This window comes from Mus caroli, unplaced genomic scaffold, assembly GCF_978045245.1.
Source record: "Mus caroli unplaced genomic scaffold, Mus_caroli_1 scaffold_17, whole genome shotgun sequence".
NCBI lineage: Eukaryota > Metazoa > Chordata > Mammalia > Rodentia > Muridae > Mus > Mus caroli.
Genome location: NW_028227272.1, coordinates 26,908,793 through 26,925,665, shown reverse-complemented (window position 1 = coordinate 26,925,665; position 16,873 = coordinate 26,908,793).

Sequence of the window (16,873 nt, the reverse complement as noted above, 5' to 3'; positions counted from 1 at the left end):
CAAGCAAGACCATGCTGCTGGCAAGAAACACAAGAATGATCTTCTCCTAGGCTGTGCTCATGCAGCAGCGAGAGAATCTGCGGCACAGTACAGGTTAGCCACTGCCAGTCCAGGGCTAGAATTTTTCTCCTGCTTTCCTCCCTTCCTTCCTCTTAATTTTTCTGCTGTTCTAAGAAGTCGAGAATCACTTAGCACATTAGTTTTGCTATATTTTCCTCAGAAGCCTCTGTTTTATGTGTCTTCTTTGGCAAGCACAGATTTCTGAGGGCACTCAAAGAACAAAAAAGCATTTTGAAGTCTGTTCCTGAGATAGCCCAGGAGCAACGGGGCAATGCCATTCAGCAATTAAAGACAGTGGACGCCAACAACTCCCCTTGGGTGGACATCTGCTTCATCCTGATTTTTACGAAATTTGCTTTGCTTGTCTGTTATGCAGCTTGATCAACATCAAGAGATAGCATGGAATCACACCAAAACTCAGGCCCAGTTCCACTGGCTAACCCAGCTGTAATCTGCGATTAGAATGCAGGTCTAGCCTTTAATCATGAATGATCAGAAAGCCTGCCCAAAAATCTATGGCAGGTGTTCAGGGGACAAGGCACATGCGGGACATTTGTCAGAACATTGGATTGTGGTGCTATGAGAGCCAGCAAACTGAGAAATGAGAGAAAAATCTTTAATGAAGGCCAGGACATCCCTCCCCTGGGTAAAATGGCTGTGAGGGAGACTGGACCATTGGCATAGAAAACTAAAGAAGATGAATGGTGACAGGAATCAAGGCAGTTCATTTTCCTCCTCGAAGACTACAATTTACAATCTCTGTATGTTGTCTGTATCAGAAATTGCAAAAGGCAAAGCTGGATATGGTGGTGCACACCTTTAATCCTGGCATTTGGGCAGAGACAGGTAGATCTCTGAGTCTGAACCCAGCCTGATCTACATTGAGAGTTCCAGGCCAGCAAGAACTACATGGTGAGACCTTATCTAAATAAATAAATAAATAAATAAATAAATAAATAAATAAATAAATAAATAAGGTTTTGGCCCCTCCCTCCATCATAAAAGCCTGTGTAGCTAAGGAAGAATGGAATGGAGAGTGGGAGGTATGATGCTTAGTTTTGACAACTTGACGCAATCTAAACTTATCTGGCGCGTATTAGTCATTTCTCTGTTATTGCGATAAGGTACTGTGACTGAAGCAATTTATAGAAGGAAAGAGTATATTTGGGCTCATGGCTTCAGAAAGAGAGACTTTGGAATGGAGCTGGGGCAGAAGAGGAAGCAAACATGGCAGCAGGCAGCTAGATGAAAAACAGATCATATCGTCAACCACAAGCATGATGCCGAGAGAGCAAACTAGAAGTACAGCAAGGGTATAAATTCTCAAGGTTCAACCTCAGTGGCCACGTCTCCAAACAGCACCATCAATTGGGGACCAAGAGCCCAAATACCTGTGCTAATGGGAACATTCTTTTTGGGGGGTTTTTTGAGACAGGGTTTCTCTGTGTAGCTCTGACTGTCCTGGAACTCACTCTGTAGACCAGGCTGGCCTCGAACTCAGAAATCCACCTGCCTCTGCCTCCCAAGTGCTGGGATTAAAGGTGTGTGCCACCACGCCCGGCAATGGGAACATTCTTATTCAAACAACCACAACTGGGAAGAGAGTCTCAGTGAGGAGTTGTGTGGATCAGGTTGGCCTGTGGATATGTCTGTGGGGGCTTATCTTGATTACATTGATTGAGATGAGAAGACCTGCCTATGGTGGGTGGCACCATTCCTTAGATCTGCGTCTATGACTATATAAGAACTGAGCATGTATGAGAAAGTGAGCATGCCTGAAGTTCTTGCTCATACTCTTCCTATGTTCTTGACTGTGGGTATGGCTAGCTGCTTTTCCAGCTGCCTTGACTTCCCCACAATGATGGGTTAAGACCTGTATTCATGAGGTAAAATAAATCCATTCTTCCTTAAGTTGCTCCTATTAGAGTAATTTATCATAGCAACTGGCAACAAACCGGGGACAGCAGGGTTATTCGAGGTTCCACCAAGGTACAACAATGACGACCAAGGCCTGAGTTTTAGGTATGACCAGAAGGACCATATGACTCCTGGCATCTACAAGTCAGAGCCTCTTACAAGGTACATGGTAAATTGTTCCTGGTGAATTGTCTCATGTGACAAGAAACAGAGCTGGTAAGAATTGGGTGATGTGACAAGATACTTTCTGGGCTAAAGGAACAGATTTTCTTCTTCTTTTTTAAAGATTTATTTATTATTATAAATAAGTACACTGTAGCTGTCTTCAGACATACCAGAAGAGGGCATCAGATTTCATCATGGATGGTTGTGAGCCACCATGTGGTTGCTGGGATTTGAACTCAGGACCTTCGGAAGAGCAGTCAGTGCTCTTAACCACTGAGCCATCTCACCAGCCCAGGAACAGATTTTCTAAGGCAGTCACTGCTACACATTTTAGATCATAGTACAATGGAAGGTACATTTTCTATCATAAGCCAGAGGCAATGATAGACTCATAAGACTGCTACAAAATATGTGCAATGTACTCAGATATATCCCCTTCCTTCTCCTTTGGATAAACAAAAATTCTGGTACCTCTTGCTAAACTAACTTCTTAATTCATTATTGGGTCATGACTAACTGATTAAAAACTATCCATTTGACTTGCATTTTATACTAATAAAAGATTATACCCATGGGTGTCATCACCTGCACCCTTTGTAGATACAATAGCATAGAAGTTATATGCAGAAAAATTTCCAAGGAAACGTGATTTTTTTTAAGTGAATGTTTTGTACATAATTAAAAACAACCAACTAGCCAACCATCCAACCAACAAAAAACAAAGCAACCAACCAAACAACAAAAAACCAAACAAACAAACAAACAACAAAAACAAAAAAACAAAAACCTTGGGTGTGGAGAGATGACTCGACTCGGCAGGTTAAAGCTCACACAGCTCTTGTGGAGGACCCAAGATTGATTCCCAGCTCCCACACCAAGTAGCTCATAACTGTCTGTAACTCCAGCTCTAGTAGAGTCAGGGCCCTCTTCTGGCCTTTGTAGGCACTGCACTCACATATACAAACCTACACACAGACACACACACACACACAAATACATAATTAGAAATAAAATACATTTTAATTCTGGTTAACCTCCATCCTTTCAGCCCACAGAAGGATGCCAGCACATTTGAATTGTCCAGAATGTGGTTCCTGAAAGGCCAGATTAGCTCCAGCCTTATGTGGGCTATGTGCAGAAGTTTCTAGAAGATCACTTCTTGAGCTCAGTCTAGCTTTTGCTTAAGACAGGGCATCAATCCCTTGCCAGCTTCCCAGGACCCCTTGGCTGTGCACACAAAGAGAACCCAGCCTTTCTTGTTTGGGCCTTTGCTTCTTCCTATGTGATTGAATTTACAGAGGAGCTATTTGCCTTTGGCTGTACATCCTGAATCATAATCAGGATGCTGCTGGCACAGAACCTGCTCCCACCCTTGCCTGAAATAACTGAACAGGGAAGTAGAATTCCTCCCCTTTCCAACCTTAAAGAAAGAGACTCATAATTTATTGTGTTCTGGCGATACATCAAAAGTCAATCCATTCGCTTACAGTAAAAGCAGTGAGGGAAGGACAATGAACGTGCAGGGAGGTGAAAGCACCTCATTAAAAGGAACAAATCGTTCCGTTGACACTACAGTAGTGAGGTTTGGGTGTTTGTTAATCAGAGTCCAGCCACCTTCAGGGATGCTTTCCTTCCTGTAGGGTATGAAGAAGGTGCAAAGCCACAGGCCCAGCTCTTTCAGTTCTTCAATTTGACAAATGAACTTTAGCTTCTTGGTGTAACTCAGGTATACTACTTTTCCATGGTTGGTACAAAGTTATCTATCAATCTATTAATCTATCAGTCTATCAATCTATCTATCTATCTATCTATCTATCTATCTATCTATCTATCTATCTATCTATCTATTATCTATCTATTATCTATCATCTATCATCTTCATCATCATCATCTATCTATCCATTTCTTTGTCATTTATTTATCAGTCTATCTTTTATTTATCTGTCATCTATTTACCTATCATCTATGTGTTATCTATCTATCTATCTATCTATCTATCTATCTATCTATCTACCATCCATTTATCTGTCATACACTATTTATCATCTGTATGTCTATCATCTCTATATCTACCTGTCATCTATCATTTATATCTATCTATCTATCTATCTATCTATCTATCTATCTATCTATCTATTATCTATCTATTATCTATCATCTATCATCTTCATCATCATCATCTATCTATCCATTTCTTTGTCATTTATTTATCAGTCTATCTTTTATTTATCTGTCATCTATTTACCTATCATCTATGTGTTATCTATCTATCTATCTATCTATCTATCTATCTATCTATCTACCATCCATTTATCTGTCATACACTATTTATCATCTGTATGTCTATCATCTCTATATCTACCTGTCATCTATCATTTATATCTATCTATCTATCTATCTATCTATCTATCTATCTATCTATCTATCTTTCTATCCATCCACCCATCCATCTGTCTGTCATTTATCATCTATCTATCATCTATGTATCTGTCTATCTACCTACCTACCTACCTACCTACCTACCTACCTACCTACCTACCTATTTCTTAGTAGTTCTGAAGGTCAGAAATCTGCAATGAAGGACTTGGTAGGCCATACTCCTTCCAAAGGCTCAGGTGGGAGCCCTTCTCTGTCAATTTCAGCTTCTGGCAGCTCCAGGCATTCTATGGGTTATTGTGACTGGTGTCACTCTAGCCTCTGCCAGTGTCTTCACTCCTTGAATGTCTCCTCTGTGTATCTCTTCTCTGGACAGATACTCATCATTGGATTTAATGCCACCTGGCAATGCAAAATAATTTTTATGGGAAAGACTTAATTGCACCTCTTCAACCCCTAATAAGGTTACTTAATGCATGCTGAGTCTTGTACAGACACTTTTAGGGGCCTGCATTCAACCAACCACAGGGGGATGCAAGTAGAAAAAGACAAGGCTCTTGCTCTCAAGGGACTCAGTCCAGTGAAAACAACAAATAGTTAAATAACAATGTCAAAACAGCACCAAGGCTAGAGAGATGTCTCTGTGGTTAAGAAGCTTACTGCAGAGGATCTGAGCTTGAATCCTAGAACCCATGTCTGGAATTTCACTACTGCCTATAACAGTAGCTCCAGGAAGATCTGATGTTTCTGGCTTCCATAGCCCTTATGTGTACACACAATTCCCTCATCAAATTGTGTTGGTTTGGATGAGAATATCCCCACAGGCTCTTGTGTTGCTTTGAATATGCTTGGCCCATGGGCATGGCACTATTAGGAGGTGTGGCCTTATTACAGGAAGTGTGTCACTTACGGAAGCAGCGCTTTGAGGTCTCATATATATGCTCAAGTTTGACCAGTGTGACAGAGTCTCCTCCTGTTTGCCTTTGGACCAAAGTGTAGAGCTCTAGACTCCTCCAGCACCATGTCTGCCTGCACAATGCCATGCTTCCCACCGTGATGATAACAGACGGAACCTCTGAAACTGTTAAGACAACCCCAATTAAATGTTTGCCTTTGTAAGAATTGCCTTGGTTGTTGTCTCTCTTCACAGCATTAAAGTCCTAAGACAGTCCTTATGTTTTAACACTTGGTTCCCAATTGCTTGGAACTATTTGGTAAGGGATAGGAGATATGGCCTTGTTGGAGGAGTTGTGTCACTGGAGACAGACTTGAGGTTTCAAAAGACTCAGTTCCATGCCCAGTGTGCTCTCTGCTTTACGGAGGAGGGTGTGAACTCTCAGCTGCTGCTCCAGTGCTATGATTGCCCACTTGCTGCCATGCTCCCCTCTACGATGGTCATGAACTCCCACCCTCTGAAACTCTAAGCCACAATTCCTCCTTTCTTCTAAAGGCTGTCATATCACAGCAATAGAAAAGTTACTAAGATGAAATAAGTCTTTAAAAAGTGTATATTTTAAAGGAAAAGAATGTAGACAGAGCTAAGCTCAGAGGGCTGAGAGTATCTTGAAAGACGTTGTGTTGGGAGTTGGTATGGGAACTGTGGTGGGGCAGAGGTAGGGTGTGTGCTTCTCACCTTGAAACACTGTAATTTCCTGGCACCTAAACTCATCCTTGGGAGCCAACAGCTGGAATAACGTTCAATCTAACTAGGAAGGACTGATCCTAGTGTAGCCAGATTGAGTTGAGCCAACCCATTTGGTCATCTTGAGGTTTGGGGGAACTTGGTAGTGAAAGGAAGGATGGTGACAGCCATAACTGGGTGGGATCTAGGATGCCATGATGCAGGTCATTGGGTTCCAACGCTGTTACTGGGAAAGAAGCACTTTTGTTGGCCTTAGAGTCTAGCAGTGTGTTTCTGTCACCCTTCCCAGATCAGAGCATGAATACTCCTGCAAGGATACATGGGCCAGGACTACTGCCCACCAAGGTCTCCATCAAGAAAATCTCTTTGGCTTTGAATCAATGTTATGTGGGATCTATAGTGTGTTGGGGAAGGTTGTCAATGCTCTGATATCCCATAGAGAGGTGTACTGGCTAATTCTGTGTCAACTTGACACAGACTGGAGTTATCATAGAGAAAGGAGAGTCAGTTGGGGAAATGCCTCCATGAGATCCAGCTGTAAGGCATTTTCTCAATTAGTGATCAAGGGGGGAGGTCCCCTTGTGGGTGGGACCATCTCTGGGCTGGTGGTCTTGGGTTCTATAAGAGAGCAGGCTGAGCAAGCCGGGGAAGCAAGCCAGTAAGGAACATCCCTCCATGGCCTCTGCATCAGCTCTTTCTGACCTGCTTGAGTTCCAGTCCTGACTTCCTTGGTGATGAACAGCAGTATGGAAATGTAAGCCAAATAAACCCTTTCCTCCCCAACTTGCTTCTTGGTCATGATGTTTGTGCAGGAATAGAAACCCTGACCAAGACAAGAGGCAAGACGAAGAGTTTTACTTCTGCTTTTACAGGACATCATTTGCAGTTCTTCATACTCTCCTAGCTCTTTACTTCCTTTGCAGTGTTTGTTGTGCCACAAAGATTCTCAGCTGTAGATATAATGGAATTATTGTTGATACTCCTGAATGTCATTGGCTTGCTGTTTGAAAGGAAAAATGCTTTTATATTTAGAAACACATACTAAAGTATTTATGGGTGGTTTACTAGTGTCTTCAATATTTAAATGTTCAGGCAAATGCATTATAGATCAACCTAAAATAGAAATATAAAGAATTGCTGTGTGGATATGGTGGTGTACACTTTTAATCCTAGCACTCAGGTTAAGGGTATTTTGAGTATGAAGATAACCTGGACTACATAGCAAGACCCTATCTCAAATTACATAAACAATAAATAAACAAAAAACAGGAAAGGGCTATGGAATTGCTAAGTCCATGTAAGATTTGTGTGGTGGTTTGCGTATGCTTGTCCCATGGGAAGGGACACTGTTGGGAAGTGTGGCTTTGTTGAGTAGGTGTGGGCTGGATGGAGGAAGTGCACTGTTATGGGGGTGGGATTTAAGGTCCTATGCACAAGCTCTGCCCAGTGTAGAAGACAGTTTTCTCCTGGTGGCCTTAGGATAAAGATGTACAACTCTTTGCTTCTCTATCACCATGCCTGCCTACATAGTGTCATGCTTCCCACCATGATAACGGAGTAAACCTCTGAAACTAACTGTAAGTCAGCCCCAATTAAATGTCTTCCTTTATAAGAGTTGCTTTGGTCATGGTATCTCTTCACAGCACTGGAAAGCATAAGATAATTTGCAAAGCATATGAATATTCATTGTTCTATGCTTTCTGTTCATCTGTGTGGTTGAAGTGTTTCTTAGTGAAACTTGAAAAGATAGGGAAGGAGGGAGATTTATGAAACAGAGTTTAGTTAATTATGTTTCTTGGAACCCAGGAGGGGAAATGGATGGGCTTTAGGGACCAGAAAGGCTGAATTTTATTTCTTAATTTTTGTGTGTCTACATGTATTTCATTTCTTTTTTGGAGGAAAGGGTTATTGTTTGTAACTTCCCTTTGATTCTCAATTTATTAATTTCTTGATTTTTCTTCTTCTTCTTGTTCTTCTTCTTGTTCTTCTTGTTCTTGTTCTTCTTCTTGTTCTTCTTGTTCTTCTTGTTCTTCTTGTTCTTCTTGTTCTTCTTGTTCTTGTTCTTCTTGTTCTTCTTGTTCTTCTTGTTCTTGTTCTTCTTGTTCTTCTTGTTCTTCTTGTTCTTCTTGTTCTTCTTGTTCTTCTTGTTCTTCTTGTTCTTCCTCTTCCTCTTCCTCTTCCTCTTCCTCTTCCTCTTCCTCTTCCTCTTCCTCTTCCTCTTCCTCTTCCTCTTCCTCTTCCTCTTCCTCTTCTTCTTCTTCTTCTTCTTCTTCTTCTTCTTCTTCTTCTTCTTCTTCTTCTTCTTCTTCTTCTTCTTCTTCTTCTTCTCCTTTTCCTAAGACAGGATTTGTCCATATAGCTCTGACTGCCCTGGAACTCTGTAAACTCAGCTGGCCTCAAACTCAGAGTGATCCCCCTGCCTATGTGCTGGGATTAAAGGCATGTACTACCACTGCCTGGAGATTCTTGATTGTTCTTAACTAGCACTTTTATTATTTTAGTTCAATTAAAGTTCTTAGAGTTTTACATAGGTTTAAGTTAGTGAGTATTAACATTAACACATTTTCTTTCCCTGGTACTAATTTTAAACTAAAGTAACAATGTTCATGTATTTCTAGATTATAAAATGTTCTCATCATATGCAATTTTTAAATGAAATGTATGAGAGATGGTGCAGTGATTCTGGGTGCTTCCTACTCTTTACAGAAGAAGGACCCCAAAACAGCTACATTCCTGGTATTCAATTCAGACAGATCACAACCTCCCGTAACAACAGCTGTACAGGATTTGACCCTCTCTTCTGGCCTCTTAAAGCACACACACAAATAATGACAATAATTAATTAATAAATCTTTAAATAAAATGCCCAAAGAAGGAAGGAAGCCACCACTAACCTATGCTCCAAAGGGAATCACTATTAATTAAGCTGCCTCCTTAATACCTCCAGGTTCCACACTGTCAGATAATTGTGGAGGAAAATGTATCTTTTCAAGACGTATCTACACTCAGGGCTGGAGAGATGGCGCAGTGGTTATGAACACTGCCTATTCTTCAAGAAGTCTTGAGTTTGACTCCCAGCATCTACATGGAGGCTCACAACTATCTGTACTGGGATCTGATGCCCTCTTCTGGTGTGCAGGGGTACATGTAGATAAGAGCACTCATATCTAAAATAAACAAATAAATCTTTTATTTTAAAAAATCTTGATTTCTTCAACATGTCTACATATTTCTTTCTTTTCATGAATCTCTAAACGATACAATGCAGAAAATACCTATATAGCATTTTGATTGTGTCTGGTAGTTAAAGACAATTTAAAATGAAGTGTGTTGAGGCTGGAGAAATATCTCAGTGGTTAAAACATACTGCTCTTCCTATGGGCGGGACCAGGATCCGTTTTCAGCGGTGGAACTTCAGCTCTTGGAGTTTAATAGCTCTCTTTTGGCCTCCATGGATACCTACTGTTATGTGCACATCAAAAAGTTAACTTTTAAAAAGTGATAAGAGAATATGTGCCTGGGTTACCTTCAAATTTAAACTGTTATATTATGGGGTGTCTCTGAGGCAGAGGGTTCTAGATCCATTCCCCCTCATATTCTATATATTCTGATACCTTTCTTTAAAAATACCTTTAAACGATACATTTTATTACTTTAAATTATGTATATGTGTGAGTCTCTGTATAGGTATGTGTACATTTGTGCAGGATCCCAGAGAGGTCGGAGGTGTGCGATTCCCTGGAACGGGAGTTACAGGCATCTGTGGTCTGCCCTATGTGGATACTGAGAACATAATTTGGTTCTTCTTAACTGCCGTCCATGTCCCCAGCCCCCTGATAGGCTCCTTTATTTTGATATCTATACAACTATATGACAGTTGTATAGTCTTATTTGAATAAGACTAATATACAAATTTATTTTATGTAAAAATATTCAAACTTTGGAAAACTTTGTTTTCCAACTTTTCTGGAAAAAGCACTTAAGTGGATTTCTTTGGTTTTTAAGTATAGTTTTTCTAAATCAACGTTTTACGTTTTAGTGAAGACGGAACATCTTTCTCCTGGGGTCTCTTTTCTCCGCTTGTTTAGTAACCTGAAGTACATTATTCAGGCTCATTGCCTGTAGTTACATGTATTCGACTCCATTGAGTTGCTGTGTCTAAAACAAAAGCAAGAAACAAACACAACCAAACAAAACAATCTTTTTTTCTTAAAGATAGTAAATTGGATTTTTGTTGGTTTTGCTTGTTTCTTTGCTGTTGTTCAGAAAGGGAATTGGGACAATAGTTCTAAATTTAGCTGAGTAAGGTGAAAGAAAACAAAGCAAACTAAAACAAAGGAAACAAACCAACACAGAAACACACAAACAAGCCCTCCCCCTCACTCTCGTATACAGCTTATTCTTATAACTGATGTGTGTTGTGAACACGGTGGTGCTAAGAGCGAGTGCTCAGGCTACCTGCAGAAGCCAGGAGCTTGCCAGGCCTCCAGATCCCCAGAGGAATGAGGGGAGCCCCAAGAGGGCAAAGAGAGCTAGGGGTGGTGTGCTGTTTGCCTTCCTCTGGCTTTCAACACTTGGAAAAGACCTAATCTCATTTTGATTTAAAGCAGAATAATTTGTTTACTTACATTAACATGTGTAAAGCCTGACCAAGCGTCTTGCACTTGATAAGCACAGGAAACATATCGAATTCCCCCAGTCCTAGGTGAGTGCCTGTCTAGGAAGCATTTGTATCACTCCCGCAAAGTAAATAAGATCATGGTGGGCTGGAAAAGAGCGCACCTGTTCAGGACCTCAAGTTTGCTTCTAATTAGCACTCAGGTCTTAGCAAACTCACTTAATGATGCTGAAGTTGGTTTCAGACTTATAAAACAGAATCATAATCATTTCCGCCTTACTGAGAAATGAAAAGAGTTAAGTCAACATTGTCCCCATCACGATGGCTCCTATCTGCCAAGGCCTTGCTTCATTCAGGGCTTTAGTTAAGGCCACCTGTGTTAATTTCCTGTCACTGAGCACAGCAGTTTTGATCCAAGGTTGGCTAGACTGCCTGCTTTGAGCCTGAAGTGAAGCAGGATACTATAGAGACTAGTGGGTATGCAACATGGTAGCCAGGAATCTTGAGACAAGATATGTCCTTCAAAGCCACACCCCCATCATCCTTTTCTCAAAATAAATAAATAAATAAATATATAATCCATTCTCCACAGTTCTGATGTGGGAAATAGTTAAACAGGCACCATCCCACACTATCGCCAGCTACTCTCTTGCCCCGGTGGTCTTGCTGCCCGGGTTCTCTTGCTGTGGATTGTAACCCGGGAAAATCGAAACTCCACAGGCTTGTATTTATCAGTTAGATTTATATTAGTAAATTCTCAACCCACAAAATGCCCGTCCAATGAACTCAAAGCTCAATTGATATAAACACAAGCTAAACCCCTAGATGGGGCAGATGCACCCTACTATTATTTAATCATCTAAGAATCAGCTAAGAAATTCCCAATACTTATGACTCCCAGGACTGTGTGATTCTGGCTCCTCTTCCTCTCCTATAGGATCCATCTCATCTCTTCTTCTCCTTCCCTTCTTCTCTCTCTCTCTGAATCTCTGTCCTCATCTGTGAAATTCTCATCCTGCCTTCCTTTTCCACTGCCCAATCACAGGCTCTCACCTTATCTTATATCTGCCCTCACCTGCATATAGACAGTGATCCACACAGTACTATTGCTTTCTTTAGTCTGTTCAAATTTTGAATCTGTCAATGGGCAAATCCCTTGACAAAGGCAAGACTCTTACAATCTAATAGCTCCTAAAAGCTCTGTCCCTGAAGAGTTTCATCCAGGAACATGACCTCAGTCAGTACATGGGCTTTGGCAGGGGTGGTGGAGGTGGTAGTGATGATGGTGGGAGGGATGTGTGTGTAGTGAAGGTGGAGGCAGTGTGTGTGTGTGTGTGTGTGTGTACCTGTATTAGTTACTATTCTTGCTGCTGTGACACAGTGCAATGAAGGGAAGGATTTATTTGGGCTCATGACTTGAGGCTATAGCCCATCCTGATGGGAAAGGTATGAGAGGGGTCAACTCCCTGTGGAAGGTGCTACCCCTGGGAAGGTGGTCCTGGATTGTACAAGAAAACAGGCTGAGCAAGCTCCAGGAGCAACCCCTGAGCAGATTCCTCCATGGTGTCTGCTTCAGTTCCTAGCTCTGTGTTCCTGCCCTGAGATCCTACCATAGCTTCCTTTGATGAAGAAGTGTAAGCTGTAAGATGAGATAAACCCCATCCTTCCCCAAACCACATGTTGGCCATGATGTTTTAGCATAGCAACAGGAAAGAAAACTAAGACAACATTGGACTCCCGATCCCCATAGGCTCGTGACCACCTGATAATGCAAAAATATATTTGGTCCCACCTCAAAACTCCCCCTCAGTCTTTGACAGTCTCAATACCATTAAATTTAGAGGATCTCTTCTGGCACTCAAGACAAACTCTTAGCCATGCACCTTTTAAAATAAAATAATAAGTTACATACAATATACAGAGGCACTGAGTAAATATTCCCATTCCAAAAGGGAAAGAACTAAGAAAACAGCAAAGCAAGCCTGAAGGCAAGTGGGGAAGGTATGATCCCTGTGGATCTGCATCCAGCATCTGGGGCTTGCAATGGCATCATCTGGGCTCCAACAGCGTTGAGAAGTCCTGTCTCCCCAACTCTGTTCCTGTAGCACATATGATCTTCCTCTTGGGATGGCTCTGAGACAGGCAAACATAGGAGATAGTTTAGCTTGGGATCCCATTTGGTTTTCAGTTATACACACCAACTCCTTATAATAATGCAAAACCTGGTTTCTTCATCTGAACATACTACATTCACATCTGCTTCTAAACAATACCTCTAATAACTTCAAAACCTCTTGAAACGCACCTCCACATCAGGCTACTGGTACCCCCGTCTCTGAGCAATAGTGTAAGTTTTTCCTCCCCTGGTTATTATCAGATTTGTGCAGTTTCTATTTCAGTATATTCTCCCTAATACCTGGGTATTAATGCTGGAAGGGCTGGTCTGCCTTGAACTGGTTTTGGGTTCGTGCACAGTAAGACACATCTTGCAAACTTTTAGGGATGATACCCTATTTACCATCTCATGCCTGTACATGATGGCAAGTGCATATGATTTAAGTCACATGCATTGTGGGAAGGAGTATTAAAAGTGAAGAAAGTACCATATACCCTAATTATTAATCAAAATATAAAATCCACCCAAACTAGACCACTTAGTAGCTAGCCCTTCTTCAATTGAACCCCATGAAAGGAAGCCCCAAATAATAATTGGGGTCCTTGAGTTCCGTCACTTGTGTGATCCACTGTCCCTCTTGTCGGTATCCTTCTTTAATCTACTGTCCCTTTGATCCAATGAGTTGATCTTGCTTCTTTTGCAAATCTGGGTTAGCCCTTGATGTCAGTTCTCTAGACAAGTGGGTCAAGCGTCTGGAAACACCCAGCTCGGATCTCGACTGTGGTTGAGTGTCTACTCAGTGTCTATAGTTTTCCTCGGTGAATGTCCCCTGCTTTAGATAATACACTATATAATATAATAATATCATGATACACTGTGTCTCGACTGCAACTTAGCATCACATATGCAGGAGTTCCCTGCAGATCCAGCCCTGCTGCATGGTCCCTGGCCTCAGCAGCTTCCCGGAACCCTGGTGTAAGCTTCTCTGACCCCTCAATCTTGTTTTTTGCATTTATGCAAATCAGTCTTCATGTGAACGATACTAAGTTCTTGCTGTCTGCTCAAGAAACAGTCTGCCCCCTTGCATCACGGCTCCCGTGGTCTCTGAGTGTCTTCCTGGCTGACTGTGGAGAATACGTTGCCAGGGGGCTCTGATACAGTTTGATGCCTTTGGTGCTCTCTGTTCAATCTGTTTTCAAATGGAAGTCTTTTTTCAACGGAGTTTACATTGTTACACACTTTCCATGTACCGGGTCTTGCCCTCAAGGCAGCTTTCCAGCCTTTCCTGTTTTCTTACCACCAACTCTGGCTTCTCTTTAGTAGTACTAAGTACAGATGCTCTTCTTCTTCTTCTTCTTCTTCTTCTTCTTCTTCTTCTTCTTCTTCTTCTTCTTCTTCTTCTTCTTTTGTTTGTTTGTTTGTTTGTTTTGTTGGTTTTTTTCGAGACAGGGTTTCTCTGTGCAGTCCTGGCTGTCCTGGAACTCACTTTGGCCTCGAACTCAGAAATTCACCTGTCTCTGTCTCCCAAGTGCTGGGATTAAAGGCGTGTGCCACCACTGCCCGGCTTACAGATATTCTTCTTCAAGCCCACCTTGTCTGTACCTTTTAGTGAGATCACTCAGTGGTTAAAGAGGTTTGCCACCAACTCTGAGGACCTGTGTTTGATTCCCATGGTAGAAGAATGGAACTGATTCCCACAAATTGCCCCCCCACACACACACAAGTTCACACTTCTTACCTCACCAAACCGCACATTTCTCATCTTTCTCCCTTCAATTCTCCCTGTAAACCTGATGGAACACACTGAACAGTAACGACGCTGTAGCTGAATGTCACACTGCCTTGAATTGTCCTCTGTCAAACAACTTAGTTCATGACCTTTTCAGGACACAGGCCAGCCATATCTGTAGTATTTACCAGATGTAAAATGAATCGTCTCTAGTCCAGTTCCCAATAGATTCCTTATTCTTCCGAGAAACCTCCTGCACGAGGCTTGCATTTCTCTCAGGATTCTGGTATCCCTCCCACACTCTGCCAGAGTGGCCCATTAACCTCTGCTTCGGCGTTCTAGGGCTCTGCTATTCTGAGGCTCTACATTTTCTCACATTCCTTCTGTAAACCAGTCCTAAGAGCTTAAGAACCACAGGGGCAGGTTTATCCTGGCAGGTACCCCACAGGCCAATACCAATTTTCAGTATTAGTTACTTTCTTGTTGCTATGACAAAATACCTGCTAAGAACTGAGTTCAGGAAGAAAGGTTTCTTTTGGCTCATGGTTCGAGGGCACAGTCTGTTTTGATGGGAAGGGTATATAGGCAGGAACTTAAAGTCTGTCTGCTCTCATCTAGTGAACCAGGAGACAGAGAAGGAGAATCCCCCAGCACTTACCTGGCCTTCTCCCTTTTCTCTTTTTATTTAGTCCAGGGCACAGACCTATGGGACAGTGCTATGCACATTAAAGACAGGTTTTTTTTTCCCTTCCATTAATCCCTTCTGGATGCTCTCATAGGCATCTCTGAGAATGTGCCTTACCAGTGTCCTTAATCCAATTCGGTTGTCAGTGAAGGGCCGTCAAACTATTCAAACCTTGACAACACCATCTTATTAACTACCGTAACTCAGTGAGTTGAGTATTAGCATTCTCCAGTCACAGATGAGAAAGCAGAGACGTTACAAGGGAAGGCAGGCCAAGCCAACCTCCCTTTTGCTGGGTCTTTGCCTGAACTCTGCCTGAAACAGCTATTGGAAGACTCCAGGCTTCGCACAGGCATGTGCTCAGCACCTGGGGTCAGGGTGAACCAGACCTGGCTGATTGCACCTGGTGCTCTCAATACAAAGAGGGAAGGTCAATAATTGTCTCTTTCTGAAATGATGTAGGTTATATCCCTGACCTTGGTATTCCCATATTCTGTGCATAAGCTTCTACTACAGTAGTGGGTGAGAACAAAAAGAAAATAAAAGAAAAAATATAAAGAGAAAAGAGGAGGGAAGGAAGGAAGGAAGGAAGGAAGGAAGGAAGGAAGCAAGCAAGCAAGCTTAGGTATGATGATGCCAACTTCTGTACCTAAGGTCAGACAGCTATTAGAAAGGAGAACAGGCCAAGTCATGGTGGCGCACGCCTTTGATCCCAGCACTCAGGAGGCAGAGGCAGGCGGATCTCTGTGAGTTCCAGGCCAGCTTACTCTACTGAGTGAGTTCCTAAGACAGTCATGGCTACACAGAAAACCCCTGCCTCAAAAACAAACAAGTAAGTACATAATAAATAAATGAGTAAACAAATAACTAGAAGAGTAGGATTTGAACGAAGGATGCTTGGTCTTCTCTGGAGCCTTTCCATCTCGCTTCACACACCTGCGCTCAGTAATGACCACAGGACTGTCTCCCCAGGGTGGAGGAGTATCGCGCCTATTCCCAGTGTGGATAAGAAGACATGCTTGTTTAGAACACGGATGCATCTATGAGGCTGCTGTTTAACTCTTCGAAAGAATGACATTAAAGCTCACATTCAAGTAACCTCACAGAAAAAGGCTCGGTCTGGTGAAGATTTCTGACATCCCCTGTTCCAATCAGCTGCTGAGATTGGGCTGCAGCTGGGCTGATGACTCTTCTCCCACATGCATGAGTGTGTTACTAGGAATGGAGACCTGGACAGGCTTGCCGGGCCTGGGCACCCCGCCGAGTCACACCCAAGTGGTGAGCGCTTGCCAGCTTCTGGGCTAAAGCTATTGCCCTGAGAGTCTGGGCAGGGCAGGCAGCTCTGTGCTGATTCTTTTGTCTCCTGGGCAACAGCCTGGAGCAGGCTGTGGTCACCCGTGGGAATGCTCCTCCTGAGTCAGCAGCGCCTGGAGTGTCCCAGGGTGTGGTTGTCTGTTCTTTGAGGCCTCTTTATATTGCAGGATGTCACTGCGCCATCATGGGTTCAGGGGTAGAGCTACAGGACAAGGGCTGTTTGGAACCCCTGTTAACTTGGGAGTTGAGGC